The sequence below is a fragment of the Cricetulus griseus genome, chromosome 2 (assembly GCF_003668045.3).
Source record: "Cricetulus griseus strain 17A/GY chromosome 2, alternate assembly CriGri-PICRH-1.0, whole genome shotgun sequence".
Classification (NCBI taxonomy): domain Eukaryota; kingdom Metazoa; phylum Chordata; class Mammalia; order Rodentia; family Cricetidae; genus Cricetulus; species Cricetulus griseus.
Window position 1 is genome coordinate 393,378,028 of NC_048595.1, and position 16,501 is coordinate 393,394,528.

The 16,501-nt window shown below is 41.1% G+C and overlaps 1 long non-coding RNA gene across 1 annotated transcript; it reads left to right on the forward strand.

Moving 5' to 3' along the window:
• Window positions 1-2,515: 2,515 nt before the first annotated feature.
• Window positions 2,516-14,668, forward strand: LOC103160382. The gene is made up of 4 exons (XR_003481353.2): window positions 2,516-2,592; window positions 6,759-6,842; window positions 11,689-11,800; window positions 13,262-14,668. It is a non-coding gene; the product is annotated as an uncharacterized LOC103160382 (long non-coding RNA).
• The last annotated feature ends 1,833 nt before the right edge of the window (window positions 14,669-16,501 follow it).

Here is a 16,501-nt window from a genome sequence, read left to right on the forward strand (position 1 = left end):
ATACTGTCCTATAAACTGTATTGCATTTGTCATTCATTAGTTGTATGTGTACGACGTGTGTCAGGGGAAGGAGGGGAGTCATTCCTAGAAACAAAAGCCCAGGCAAGGGTTCTTCCACACAGCTACATAATTAGCCTGTGTAGGAATTCTTTATTTCAATAGGGCCTTCTGATATATTAAGAAATAATACTTAAAAAAAACCTTTCTCTATGAGTTCTTAAATCAATTGAGGAAGGTTATTTATGATTATTGCTTAATCATCAGCTCAAGAAAAGGAACTCTTGATACCATGAAAACAGCAAAAGTCACCCTCCCCATGCAGGCCTGCCCAGACATGTCTCCTTTGCCCGGGTTCTCTTCTTCCACTCTTGAAATCTGGCCTGACTGAAGCCAGGAAAGCAACAGGACTGGAGATGACAGGGTGTGGCCTTGAGAGTCCATGGGACACAGCCAGCTCAGATCTGGGTTTTCACCTTTAGAGCTAACTAACTTCATTGTGCCTCACCGGGTGTTAAGTAGAGTCATTTCTTGCAGGGCAGAGGTTTCTATCACACCTCTAATCAGTTTCCCGTGTGATGATAAAGGCAGTAGACTTCTCTCTCAAACTTGAGGGGGTTGAGCCTCGTGTTTTAGAAAGCAATTATAAAATGACCTTAGAAAACCCCAGTACACCAAATTTCTCATTGAAAAAAAAAAAAAAAAAGAACATTTTGTTTTGCTTCGATTGGGATTCCCACAAGGGCTTATTAAATAGAATTTATTATTTAGATATGGAAAAGGATAATGTCACTGGGAGATCAGACTAAGTTATTGAGGTAAGCAACAGCAAAACCTTTACTATTTTGACATGTTCCAGCAGATGCCGTGAGTGGCACCATGCAGGTTATCAGCACCACAGGGCTGGAATCCTGACTCTCCTTACTGGCTGTGGGTATTCCCTTTGCACCTTAATTTTCTCATCTGTAGAATGGGAATAGCACCACTATGATTATCTCTCTCAAGAACTCATGCAATGATTAAACAACTCAATATTTATAAAGTGCTGAGAATAGTCCTGTGGCATAGAGGAAAGGTGATGAGCCAGCTGTTATTGTCATCACAGATAAAGAACATTTTTATTTGCAAAAACTTAGGTAGCATTTATGATGTAGAACATGAGGTTTTAAAATGCATACTGTGAAATGGCTCAACTGAGCTAATTAGCATACATATTACTTTACATATATTTTAGTAGTAGAACACTTAAAATCTTCACTCTCAAGTAATCAAAACATTGCTATTAATTATAGTCACCATTGTTCCAGTGACTTTTTATTGTTGTGATAAAACATCATAACCAAAAGCAACTAGGGGAGGAAAGGGTTTATTTCAGCTTACAGTTGTAGCCAGTCATAGAGGGATTTGGAGCAGAGGCCATGGAGCAAGTTGCTGGCTTGCTCCCCATGACTTGCTCAGCCTGCTTCCTTATACTACCCAGGACCTGATGGGTAGCACAGCCTACAGTGTGCTGGGCCCTCCCACATCAATCATTAATCCAGAAGATGCCCTACTGATTTGCCTACAGGCCAATCTGATGAAGGCATTTTCTCAGCTGAGGTTCCTCTTCACAGATAACTTTAGCTTATGTCAAATTTACAAACAAAACAAAACAACCAACACCACCAACCCCAAACAAGCAAACAAACCCCACAAAAAAACCCAACCGGGACAACAATGGTTCTCTTGAAATTATCCCTCTTGCCTGAGAATTTTCCTCTTTGACTACATTGTCTTTATTCTCCCCATTGTCCGTTCATCACCAGTAGCCACCATTCTGCTCATCGTCTCCATGAGTCCTGTGTTTCAGATTTCATGTGATATTTGTTTTTGGCTTGTTTCACTTAACATGTATGCTCCAGGCTAGACATACAATGTTGCCAATAAACTGGCCCAAGGTTCTTCCGGGGAAAGTTGTTTAGCTCTGGTCTCCCTTCTCTGCTTTTAAATGTGTGCCAACCATTCTTCTGTCTCACCCAGTGCACATTCAATGACATCTGGAAATCTCATGAATAATCATTACCCAATGCTGAAAGTGACAAATAGTGCACTGTGTTGGGAAACTATTCCTTAAGAATCATCACTGCTTAAAATGAACTGACACACAAATTAGGGAACAAATGAGGGCATCTAATAGTGAAAACATGGCAATTTTGGGGGGTGTCATGATTGTAATATGCTACAATTCCAAATATGCCAATTTGTAATTCTCTCTGTGTGATTATGTGATCAACTCTTGTCTTCATTATTGGGCTTTAAACTCCACAAGCAGGGGGATTGAGTTTTGTTCAGCAATAAATTCTAGTGACCAACATCTGCTATGTACTGCCTGTTTGAATATAGTTGTTAAATGAATGGATGCATGCACGGCTTGGCAGTAATGATGCTCTGAAAGTCCACTGTATTTAGGTGCTAACCGTGAAAGAAGCCCACATGTAGTTAGTAGTGTTATTTATACTACGTATTTTTACTAAGAAAGAAGCTGGCTGATGGAGAAACCAATGCAAGGACCAGTAACCCAGCCAAGAGGTGTGCTTGAGCAAGGGCCCCAGTCAGGTGAGTCCTAGTTTGGATATGTTTCTATAAAATAAAAAGGGATTGGCTGGGTGGTGGTGGTGCACGCCTTTAGACCTAGCACTTGGGAGCAGAGGCAGGAGGAATCTCTGTGAGTTTGAGGCCAGCTTGCTCTCCAGAGTGAGTTCCAGGACAAGCTCAAGATCCAAAGCTAAAGAGAAACCCTGTCTAATAAATAAATAAATAAATAAATAAATAAATAAATAAATGGATTTGGAAAATAAAAAATATTATGAGGTGGCTGAAATCTGTAATCTCAACATTCCTACAGTGATGTGGAAGCAGACAATTCAGCTCAGGGATGCATTTCATCAGACACACAGGGACCTGCATGCACACACAAGGCTCGAGCAAACACACACACACACACACACACACACACACATCTTTTTTTTTTTTTGGTCTTTTGAGACAGGGTTTCCCTGTGTAGCTTTGGAGCCTATCCTGGCACTTGCTCTGGAGACCAAGCTGGCTTCAAACTCACAGAGATCTGCCTGCCTCTGCCTCCCGAGTGCTGGGATTGAAGGTGTGCGCCACCAACGTCCGGCCTAACACACACATCTTAAAAATGCTACTTTGCTTCTCTTTGTAGCATTTTCCTTTCTTTTTGCCTGCAGTAGTTATGTGGCTTGGGAATCTATAGATGCAGAAAGAGAAAAAGGTAATTGGAGTGTGCTCTCCTGGAAGAAACAGGGATATCCGAAGACACCTGCAACCCAAGCCCTCCTCTCACAGGCTGGGTTGTCATGACATTTCCCAGACTTCTGATAAAATGAAAGTGTACTGACGCTTAGGTAGATATTTTTTTTTTAAAAAAAATAAATGCTTAGTAGTTGTAAAAAAATGAGTTTTGTTTTTAACATTCTCATACATGCAAATAGCATGCTTTTGTCACATTTCTACCCCATTACCCTCTCTTGTCCCTCTTCCGCCTTCCTCTTCCCAGTCTTCCAGGTCTTGAACAGCAGAGAGCTAGTGTCAGTAATGACAATTAGAAATGAATGTGACATCTTGCAGAATCTTTACCAAGTAGGTGAGTGGGTGACTTACCTGGCTCCTGACTTGAGCCCCTAAAGCTGATTTTCTCTAACAGTGCTTCTGATGCCTTTATAAGTCAGACTCTTTGGTTACCCTCCTTCTCTTTGACCTTTAGACACCTTCTGATTTTCTGTAAGTCCCAAGGGCACATCTCAGACACAAATGTTCTGCTTTCTTGCTGTTCTTGGCACATGGGGATGTGGCTTCATTGCTGAAAGAGGATTCCTTAGACATTTGTTTTTCACAGAATCTCAATTCCAAATAGTCAAAGAGAGGATTTTCTGTCTTCAATAAGGTATAAATCAATTCAATCGACTGATCAGAAAAACAACAACAACCTATCAATCAAACAACAACAAAATCAAAGAATGTCAATAGAGGGCTGTTCTAAATCTCCAGATGGGATTTTGATACGAGGTATTTTAGTAATTATTGGTGTGGCATTCACACCCAGCTGTTAGGCCAAGGTGGAGGCCCAGTTGTCTTCCGGCAGGCTGCCTCCATTCTAGAAGGTGCCATAAGACTATGACTCTCTGAGAACGAAGACTTGCATTTATTTAATTTTTCAGTTAGCTGATGTTTAACCAGAAGACTGGCTTGTGTTCTTGATGGAAAACTTTCTAAAATTATTTCTTTCTTTCCTTTTCTTTTTTTGTAACAAAAGGATAGGACAGTGGAAAAGTTTGTCTCTGACAGTTAAGAATATTGCAAGTCTCTTGAGATCATTTTCCAGCTACTAAAAAAAAAATACTATAGCTAGAGGGTTGATTGGTTCACAGGGATGTGGTAACTAGTTAAAAATAAGATCCTTAGGGGCTGGAGAGATGGCTCAGAGGTTAAGAGCACTGACTGCTCTTCCAGAGGTCCTGAGTTTAATTCCCAGCAACCACATGGTGGCCCACAACCATCTGTAATGAGATCTGGTGCCCTCTTCTGACCTGGAGGGTTACATTCAGGCAGAACATTATCTGAGGGAGCTGTTTCCATAGTTACTGCCCAATAGAAGTAATTAAAAGGTATGGAACAAGTGCTACTTGAGCTCAGAGCAGAGGGCTATGGGGGTCCTGAGAAAGTCCTAACCATGGCCTGGAACATGGAGCTAGTCCAGAACATAGAGGCAGGAGCATACAGTCTGGTAGAATACACAGGGACCCGGTGTGCACACCTATGTGTCAGGTTGGAGAGGAAGCAGGGGCAGGCTGGGAAGTGCTCTTTTGTAAATATGATTTAGTAACAATGAAACAATCTGATTAGTGTTCCAAAGGTGGGGGGTGGGCATAGGACAGAGCTATGGGAGAGAGATGGCCTTTATTAACTACTCAGCTAATATTAAGAAAAAGCTTTCACTCTTTCAAAATTTTTTTACCTGAATTACAGTTTTTAAAAAAAGATTATTTATTTATTTATTTATTTATTTATTTATTTATTTATACAGTATTTTGTCTGCATGCATGCCTGACTGCCAGAAGAGGATATCAGATCTTATTATAGATGATTGTGAGCCACTATGTGAGTGCTGGGAATTGAACTCAGGACCTCTAGAAGTGTTCTTAACCACTGAGCTATCTCACCAGTCTGCATTGCAGTTTGTAATGCTGTCTTATCTCAAAGTAGGAAGGCATTTTGTTAACATCTAGGAGTCATATCACTATATTTAAATGTTGGGAAACCGAGTACACTAGGCAAGCCTGAGTTAAAAAGAAGTCTTGAAGTTTCTTCCAGTTCATGTAGACCTTACACCCCCACCCCGCTGTGCAACTATTATGGCACGTTTATGATATAATTAACTTGCTGAAATCCATATGGATTTTGTTACAAAGACTAAAGGAATGTGCTTTTCATAACGAATGGCATATGGTCTCCAATAGCTCTCCGCTTGCGTGTTTTAACAAATGAACAAGCACATAAATTAGATGCCTCAGGTCAGTTTGCAAACCAAAGCTAGTTTCCCTTTGCTCTGTTTAATTGAAACTGCATTTCTGACAAATATCAGTGAGATTTCGGAAGGCTGTGGGTGTAAACACACATAGCATGCTTTGAGCAATCTTTTTCTCCCATGTCTATCCCTTTTGAAGAGTCAACATTTGTCCATGTCCCAGTTTATGTAGTAGCCAGATGAACTCTGATTTTTCTTTTAACACAGCTTCATGCTTTTGACTTAAATGATACAGTCATAAAAAAACCAAAATAAAAGGAAACCCCAACCCCCAAACAAACAAACAAACATTATCATCATCATCATCAACAACAAAAACCACGTTAAATTGAACAAGAACCAGTGAGCTACAAGGTCACTTTGTAGCTTTGGAAGTGCTGTCATTCTGGACAGATTTCAAGTGGACAGGCTCCCTATTAATCTCTGGAGTTATTTAGACGCCTCCCTGTTTTAGGTGACAAGCTCTAGAATTCTGCTTTCTTAGTCCACACTCTACCTCATCCTTTTGTTGATTTAGCAGGTTTTCTGATGGAGTCTGAGAATGAGCCCTTTGCAACTTTCACATTATTGTACTATAAAGTCCACCAGTGACTGCTTGTACTGGAGGTCAGTGACATTATCTCATTGGAATTCCCTGGACTCCAAATTTATAAGATAGCCCAAAACTGCTTTTGTCTGTGATGGAAAAATACAGCACAATGACTGTAAGCCAGTTGGTTTATAAAGTATTTGAGGTTCAAATTTAGATATGCATCATACTGGCACATTGTTTGCTTTTAAAAAGTGCTTATATTTATATTCTGCTAATAACATACTTGATTTCATTAAAAGAGGTATATCAATCATTAAAGGAAATTTAAAACAGACACAATTCTGAATTAAAGTAACTAAGAAAAAAAGAAAAATTTAATATTAAGATGTATATATATATTTTCTATTCAAAAGCCCAACTTCCTAGGAATAAAAACACATAATTTAGGATAATGGATTTAATAGGTATAAACCCAATAGTTCAAATAATGAAATTTTAGCATTTGTTTTCTATCTGAAATGCCACAGTGTTTTTGATTTAACTCTAGCCCATCTTATATTTACTACAGTGTATATCCGTTTATGAGCAGGTCATAGCTTCTTCTCTCATAAGCTAAAATCTTCCATTATGCTCTAATTACAGATGGTGGATATGGACGATGGGTGACCCAGAGGCTGATGGACTGGACCCTCACAATGGTCATGGACCCCAGTACTGAGCAGCATGGTGAGGAAGAGACACCCTTCGCCAGAAGCCTAGTTTATTTAGCCCACCAGAATCTCCCTGGCATTTGTCAAAAGCACAGAAACATGGGCAAAGAAGGAAACATGGCAATAATTTTCCTCTTTAGCAAAGTACTTCTTCCTTCCTTTTTTCTTTCTTTCTTTTTTTCTTTTTTCTTTTGTAGTGCTCTTGCCCCAAGCCAACTAACAGACTAACAAATGCATCTTAAAAACACATTGTAGGTTCACTTTATATTTGGGATTCAGATCCCAGTATCTGTAAATTAAGCAGTGTTCAAAATGAAGAGCCTCTCCTCTCCTCTGGAGGCAGAATTTACTATATGGTTACAGAGTATAAAATCAGCTTTTAATCCCAGCACTCGGGAGGCAGAGGTAGAGGATCTCTGTGAGTTCGAGATCAGCCTGGTCTACAGGAGCTAGTTCTAGGATAGCCTCCAAAGCCACAGAGAAACCCTGTCTCGAAAACAAAACAAAACAAAACAAAAAATCAGTGTGTCAACACAAAATCTATGAACAAATCAATGCTCTGTAGAAAGCCAACAAACTGGAAGAGAAGCATTTAGGATCAAGTTTATTTGCTAACTGCTCACTTGGAAGTTGGCATAAAATGGCTATTTTTCTCAACAACTCACTCATGTTAGGTTGACTGCCGACTTGCTGACATGGCTTCATAAAATTTCAGGTAGCTTCAGATGGTGGTGCCAACCTGGCTCAACATGCAGGCACACAGGTCAAAATTACTCACTAGCAGCTGGGATCCCATGGCTGTTTGACACAGAGAAAGAAAATGCTACTTGGCTCATTAAGTTGTCCTGAGTATTGGGACATTTGAATTTTACATTCTAAACAAGTATTGACGATGCCCAGGCGTCAGCGACTATTTTCCTATCTTCAAAAATCCTGCACCAAACTGCGTTGACAATTTAAAGGGGGGCATGACCCAAACCAACTGTAACAGGCTCCCAAGAGAGGTGAATCTTATTGGAGGAAGATGTACATTGTTCTTCTGAGTCCATACTGACATGACTGCACTAGGCATCCGAGGAGTCACTTGCTGGAAGCTGAATCCGAGCCGGGAAGACAGGCAAGGAAAGGAAATACTCACAGAAGTGGAGAGGAGGCCAAGAGATGGGAGGAGGCCATACTGGGACCCACAAGGTAGAGGCAGTGAGTGGGATTCCTGGGTATCGAGTGGTTGAAGGAATCTTAAGAGCAAGTATATTTAATATTTAACAAAGGTGTTTCTAATGGGCACCTGTTCTTAACCTTTGGTAAAGTCAGCCATAAGTACTCATTCTCTGAAGGCTTCCTTTTGTTTTTGGATTGAAAGTTATGGGAAAGGCTTCATTCCCAGGGTGGACCAGGGTTGGTACAAACAGGAAAAGCTTAAGATGACTAGGTACAGGGACACTTGTGGAGCTGGGGATGCCCATGGAACACACTGCTTCCTCCTTCTGCCAGCTCTTCCAGTCTAGTCTATCCCAAATGGCAAGTACCTTGTTGGAGGCTTTGGTCTCAGGCAACTCATGGAAGGATGACCAAATCAAGGAGAAAGTAGATAGCATTGGCCGCTGTGCTTTAAGCAGCTTGGAAATGTGCTTCTTTATTAAGGGGAAAAGTGGTGTAGAAAATTTTGTTTCACAGCACTGTGCTTTTGATCCTAATGTTAATTACTCGTGGCACTCGGTGCTGTTGGCATTTTATGATATGAACATGCCAGTCAGCCAGCCTTTACTTTGGTTTTTAAAAATCAAGTTGAAACTACTCAGCTATGTGTCTAGTATACCAAATGGATCCCTGAAATCTGTGGCAATCATTTTGAAGCCATTTTCTACATTTGCATTTAATTTACCAAAGCCTAATTGAGGATTGCCTCTTTCTAACCATGCCCCATGGAGTGGAGGGGAATTTGTTTGTGTGTGGAAACTTTACAGGAAGTAGTTTTATTGTAGTGTGAGGCTTGTAGACTGGTACCTACCTGTTTAAAGAGGCCACATTTTTGAGCTTGTCATCACTTATGAATAATGGCCATGATATATTATAAAAACCATACCAATGACCGACTGCTTGAACTTGTTTTTTTTTTTTTTTTTAATGAGGCTGAGATTTAATTGGTTGACATTACTTCTGTGGATGTCCTGGCATTGATAGAGTGAAGCAGGCACATAAAAGAAGAGAGAAACTGAGAAAGACAAGGAGAGGCAGGCTTGTTTTAAGATACCACAAAAGGCGTCTGTCTGGGTCCTTTCTCTGGGAAGCCTTCTGCACTGTTCCTAACCAACATGCCCTGTGCTGACACAGGTGTTAGGAAAGGTGCTCATAGAGAACTTATTTGTTGGAACAACTCCTATTTGGTATGTCTTGATATTTGAGAACCTTCTAGAAGACACTTTTGAGTGTGCAAACAGAACAAGTGCTCTGGCTACTTACCTACATTTAGCCACAGCTATGCCAGCCTCTGAGTTATGGGGAAGGTTGGCTGCCAAGTTCCTGGCTGGTTCTACCTCTGGTCGAGTCTTTACATGCGTCTGTAAATTTCATTTTCTCATGATTCATAGAGCTCACTGTTCAATGGCACATGATTATATTTTTGCTCAAGGAGAAGATGATACAGTCCAACTGATTCCATGGAAATTAAGAATGGCAGTCACGTATTAGGCAATTTTAATCTAAGCAAAGCACAGCCCACAGAACTCTGAAGATGGTTATTAAATTTGGAATGGTATAACTGTAATTTTCAAGGTATGGGGTACCCCACATATGAAAAGTCTCCCCAGATTAGAGGTTAGAGGTGGCCATCCTGTGCCATTTCTAAAGTCTGCTCTCAAAAGCCTGACTCTGTCCTGTATTTGCCAACCTCCATTTGGTGGGATTGTGTATGGGGGAGAGGAGGGGTGGATTCATGCTTTTTGTGTTAGCCTGTATGAAAATTCACCTTCACAAAGTCAGTCCTTTTCTTCTTCTTCAGCTGTCAGTCTGTGGGAGCATTCATTCTCATGCCTGCAAGTTCATATATTTATCCCTCCCAGACTGTCGCCATCCACAAAATAGTAAGTGTGATGTAAACAGATGCACTTGTGGGAGCCAGTCCTCTTCTACCATATGGGTCTTATGAATAGAAACCAGGTCATCAGGCTTCTTGGCAAGTGCCTTTAGCTGCTGAGCCATCTTACTGGCCCCCAATTGGATCATTGCTGAAAAAAAGGAGAGATCCAAGCAATCTGTGGGACTGGATAGCTAAGAGGATGGTGGTGGCCATATCTGCACAAGAATTAGATGAGGAAAATCAGACACAGTAGAGAACAATGATTCAGTTGTGAAACCTGTGTTCCATGTATCTGTGTGAGGTCAAGCAGAGATGGTACTGATCTTAGGAAAGATGACCAGGCCAACCAGGCTTCCTGTCCGGCTTGTTGGTTTCTCTGGAAGTGAGAGTAGGAACATAACAAGAACAGACAGAACACTACAAATGAGTTTGCATGCGCCTGCCCAAGTCTGCTTTCTGTTGCTATGATAAACACCATGGCCAGCAGCAACCTGGGGGAGGAAAGGGTTTGCTTGGCTTATAGTTCCACGTCACATTCCATCACTGTGTGAAGTCAGAGAAGGAACTCAAGCAGAAACCTCGGTAGGTAGGAACTGAAGCAGACACTATGTAGGAACACTACTGACTAGCTTACACCCAGGCTTGAGTTTATTCTTCCTGTACATCTCCATCTCACCACAGTGGACTAGGCCCTCCTCTATCAATTAGTAATCAAGAAAATGCCCCACAGACATGCCCACAGGTCAAGCTGATGGAGGCAATTCTTCAATTGAGGTTCCTTCTTCCTAGGTGTGTCAAGTTTACAAGTTCAGGCCTCACTCTGTGTCTTAGTTAGGGTGTCTGTTGCTGCAAAGAAACACTATGACCAAAAGCAAGCTGGGGAGGAAAGGGTTTATTTGGCTTATGCCTCTAGATCATAGTCCATCATTGAAGGGAGCCAGGACAGAAACTCAAATAGGGCTGGAACCTGGAGGCAGGAACTGATGCAGAGGCTACAGGGGAAGTTGCTTACTGGCTTGCTTCCCATGGCGTGCTCAGCCTGCTTTCTTGTAAAACCTAGGACCACCAGCCCAGGGATGGACCCTCTCCCCCATTGATTACTAATTAAGAAAATGCCTCCCAGCTAGATCTTGCTGAGGCATTTTCTCAATTCAAGTTCCCTCCTTTCAGATAATTCTGGTTTGTGTTTCAAGTTGACATAAGACTAGCCTGCACACAGTACTCATTTGAAATTCTCCTAAAGAAGTTTTCTTTTGCTGTCGGTGGGGACGAAATTGTGGGAACATAAAGCTTCTCTCTGGAACCATTTTAAATTTTATGTGCCAGCCACAGTGAGTATGGTCACTCAGTTGGTGTGCTAGCACAGCCTTCTCCAGGTGCTGTAATCTCCTCTAGCATTTAGTGATGCTGAGTCTGGTGGTGTAATCATCCCTAGCTGTTAACGATGCTGAGCCTATTTCCATGTGTTCATTAGGCAGATGCATATCTTTCTTGAAGAAATATTTTCAAGTCCTCTGCCCACTTTTCAATCAGGACACTAGCTTTTCACTGTTGAGTTGTAACTGTTGACCCTCCAGAGAGTCATAGCTTGTGACCCCTCAGCTCTATGGGCCTATATGTTTTTCATGCACTACATTTGAAGGCGTCATCAGGTGTGTTCCTTCTGTGATGTTATTTCAAAACAGAAAGACCTTTGTAAAGGTTGGGGCAATCTGTTCTCTCATGTCCTTATTCAGCGAGAACTCTTTATTTTTATTATTTACAGCAAACAATTTTCTTTCAGAAACCAGCTCGTGAAAAAGCTGAAATAATATGGGATCCAGCAGAACTAGGCCTGGCCACCTCTGGCCCAGATCTAACATTTCCAGCTATCTTTGCCTAGCTGCATGCTTGAGGTAACATTTTTCACGGGCTAAATCAGTGCATGTGTGTTGTGTCCACATTCACAACTATTTCTGTACTTGGTTGAAAGTTCTCAGAATGACTCTTAGACTGTCTTGTTTACAAAAATACCAGATAAATATACACAAATGCTAGTTGTTTTCCTTTTTTTAAGGTTATATTTGGCCTTAAACTGAGGACAAAGAAGACACAGACTTTAGCCTGTGGTTGAGTCCTCCAGCCCTCACAGCAGCTTGTGCTCCCACCCACTACCTCATGGAAGAGCCACCACTGTGTGCTCATTTGACTATGTAATTTGAGAGGAGAGGTGAGAAAGAATGTGGATTTTCTATTTGTGACATTTTTGTGGTGGCATAGATATTTTCATGAAATCTAGCCATGAAATTTCTCCTCTTCTGAAAAGATAACACATGCGGAATTATTTTAAAGAGTAAACCATTTAACTAACTACTCGTGTGTGTGCCAAATAAAACCACACTCAACTGTTTGAAACTGGCTTAGTTGGCTGACCCAGGGCCAGTAAATTTTAATATGTTTCCATGATATTCAGCTATTTCTACATCAACAAAGTGAACCATATTCCTTAAAAAACGCCCCGGAGGATGGAGTCATGTTTATAGAATCACTCAGTAAAATGTTGCTTTGTAAATGTCCTAAAATCACTTTCATATGTTATCATTTATTTAATCCCAAGGAGATTGTAAGCAATTCACAAGAGCTGTTTTTAATCCCCCTTTATTGCAAAATATAATGGTCTATGTACAGAGCAGGCTGAACAGACACAGCTGGCAGATTGACCTGGCACTCAACAAAACTTACTCAAAACCCAAAAGTTGTTCTAAAGTTTGGGCGGGAGGAAAGGAGCCTTAAACACTTGTAGCAAGTCCATTAGGTAACCAGTCATAATGCATTCCAAAGATCTGAGATGGAATGGTCAGTGAACCTCAGTGTTCTGAGGTCTTAGCTTCCCAAACTGCTTTTTGGTGACATCCTATTGTCTTTCATTTACCAGCCAGCTAAGGAGATCGACATTCATCATCAGCCTGTGGCAGACAGCTCCATTTGCCTATGTATTCTTTCTGAACTGTATTTGAAGCATTGTTTTAAAACAGAAATAGCCCATTTAAAGGCTGGAACAATCCATTCTCTCTTATACATCAAAGAGAGAACTCTTTATCAACAAAATGAAATATAGATTGCAATATTCCAGGATGCCACTTTGCAGAATGGAAGCTCCCACCTAAGTGTGTCTGTTTAGTATCTGAAATGTACCATCCAAGATGATTTGCCCTGTGTATACCAGGTCCACATCAGGCAAACAAAAATGTATGAAATGTATCAATGATTTGAAAATAACGATGCAGTGTTGAAACCTAAAACTTTGGATATGTTGGGCTAGATAAAACATTTGTTATTTAATTATCTTCTTGTTCCCCTTTCCTTTGTAATTACAGGACTGCTAGATGTTTTGGAATGAAGGATGTGACTCACGGTAAACTTTGCTCTGGTACAGTTCCACACCCTAACTCTGTTAACATCTAGGGACAGGTAATTCTTTGTTGCGGGTTCATCCTGTGCTCTGTGGGTAGAAATTTTCACCTCCTTCCATTAGGGAAACTCAGAATGTCTCCAGACTTTGCTCAGTGCCCTGGGGTGCATACAGAAGGGTGTGAAATAGTTTTGTAGAGTCACTCTACTGTGGTTTACTTTATACCAGTATCAAGGTTAGGCACTCTCCATTTCTGTCTCTCTCTCTCTTGATTACTTCATCTAATAGGTCACATGTATTTGTGGAATCTATTTTTAGCCTCACTGTGCAATATATATTCCCACTGTTCACTGGGAACAATTGCTCTTTAACCAGTGAACGTTTTCAGTGCTGGTGCCCACACCACTGTGTTTACTACAGGATGTCACCAAAGGGGGAAAGGGAGCCATTGCTCATACATTAGTCTGTGCAAATTGCGACATCTAAAACTCCATGTCAGTTGTGATGTTTATATATACACAAGCAGAACTCCAAGTCAATCAATCATACAACAGTCGCTGCAGGGACAAAGTCAGTGTCCTAACTGGGGAAGTGTAGAACAGCCGGGGCCCCCTGCCTTTCAACAGAACAAAGAGGCTCTTGCAGAAGCTCACTAATTTTAGACGAAATAGTTTCTTATTTTGGTCACAGCTGTTGACATTCCAAGGGCCTCTTATTCTGCCCGATGAAATGAGGAGGCCCTGCCAGAGGTTTGGTCCTGTCTGAGGATTTGGTGACATCATTTTGAGAATTGCTAGCTGTCGGGAGTATGTTTTATGTATAGTGGATAACTGTTGTAAATGGTTTGACTAAGGATTCTCAAGCTGCCTTTAGAGTTGGTTCTTAGAGAATTCCCTCTTTATGGGAGTGCTTGCCCCAACTGAAGTGGAGAGATCACTTTTTTGGACAGCATCCAATGTCACTGGCCATCTAGAACAGGAACATGCCAAGGACATAGCAAGACTCACTGGCCCCATGCATGTGCCACCAGCACTCTCCTTCCCAACAAAGCTTCGAGCATTTCAAGACTTTGTCACAGTTTACAAGGTTTCAGGGTGGTGTTGCCTTTTGAATAGCAGGGTCATGATGCACTTGTGGCTTCAGAAAGACCCTCCATCTGCTGCTACACATAGATTTCACATAGCTCTGCCAGAGGACCTACCTGCCCCAGGTTGTAATAGACGGTGACTCCTTTCAGTTCCTTTTGGATTACTTACTCCTCAGTAAGAGGAAACCTCTCCAGGAGGGGCTTTCATCACTGACCATTTCATTACTGTAGCTGAGGAACTGTGATCAAACTCAGTTAAATTTAGTTCTTGCACTCCCTCTCCCTCTCTCCCTGGCTCCCTTCCTCCCTCCCTCCCTCTCTTCCTTCCCACCCCCTCTCTCCTGTGTGCGTGTGTGTGTGTGTGTGTGTGTGTGTGTGTGTGTGTGTGTGTGTGTGTGTGTTTATTTTTTAAAGATCAACTTCTACTCCCCCAAAAGCTAAATTATTTGGGTTACTAGAACTCTCTTCTGGAAGGTATGCTAGTTACCATCTTGTTAGCTTGCAGGCTGGGCTTTTACAGACAACATTTATTACCAGGACTTTAAGTTTAGCTGTTTCACTGCGGGCCTCTGGTGACTCTCCTTGTTACCTGTGAAGAAAAATCTCAGGAAAAGCAATATGCAGAATGAAGTCATCTTGACCAGGCCGTCAGAGGCAGTGGACTCTAGCAGTTGTTCCTTTGATTGCAAATTTCAGGATAGCTATTTCTGCTGATGGACTGTGTGTGCAGCAAGGGAAGGGGCATGCCTGGTGAATCAGTGTGCACCAACACTGGATATGTTGTCCCCTGTTCAGGGGGAAGTAAACAATTGTTATCTGATTATTCAGCTTTTCCAGTTGTTTACACCACTGTGTTTCCTATATAGTTAGTCCATTGTATAACTTTTTAATTTCTCAGAAAGCAGCACGTTTATCATGATATTGGAAAAGCAGAAAATCAACAGAGGCAAACTAGGCACATTATAGATTCCAAATGTCTCACTTTCAGAACTTGTAGCTGACAGATTACATTGCCATTGTCTAGACATGGTTTTGAGAAAGATGGAAAAACACAGTGGTGAGTTCTGTCACTGACCTGAGTCATTAGAGTTCTTGTCTTTTTCTCCTGATTAAAAACAAAAACAAAATCAAAAAAACCTTGGAAGCGATGTTCTGGGTTTATCAAAAGAAAACTTATACCCTTTCCTCCCACCAAAGGACACCATCTTTACTGCCCTTTCAGCTACATGAATAAAGTGGGCTGAAAATAGCACTGGGAAATAGTGAGACTGGAAACTAAATTAAGGGATCTTTGTGTTGGGCAGGCTGTAGATCGGTTGTGGTCTAAGACTGGTCATCAGTCCAGTGCGCTTGGAAGTCACTTAACTACTTGGCTATGTGAAATACAATTTTGTGTAATTTTAATGCTTTGACCAATATTAACCTGTAGCTGCCGATGTAAGTTTAAATAAAAGGGTTATAGCAACATAGAACCATTTTACTCCAAATATCATTAAATTACAGTGTATTCTTTTTTTTCTTTTTTCAAAACAGGGTTTCTCTGTGTAGCCCTGGCTGTCCTGAAACTCACTGTGTAAACCAAGCTGGCCTCAAACTCACTGAGATCTGCCTGCCTCTGCCTCCGCCATCCTTAGCATATTCTTTAAGCAAGCAAATAAGCAAATTAAAAGCAGACATCTGTTATGATTGTACAGCATCTACCATTTTTCTGGGTTCTTCTCAATCTCTACAAGATTATAATTTTTTTCTTATCAAACAAAAGTTGACTTATCAAGTACATCTGCATGATGAAAGTGTCTTCTGGGGTTTGAACTGATGGTTTGAACTTTCAACTCTCCTTTGCATGGCCATGGACCACTTCCTATATGGGAGGCTCCCTAGCCTCCACCTTCGCCCAGCATAGTTTTGAGTTCCCTGTGATGATGTGAAGGCCAATCTGAGCACAGATGACCCCCGATATCACATTGCCAACATCAATTTCATAAATGTAAGAACTTTTGTTGGCTCTGTTCCCTGTTGTATAACGGTACCTGGTATAATTGTTCAGTAACTATTTTTTAAATGAATTATTGTTTTAACTCATGGTGGTAGTTTGTATTAGTTAGGTATGTCTAGAAA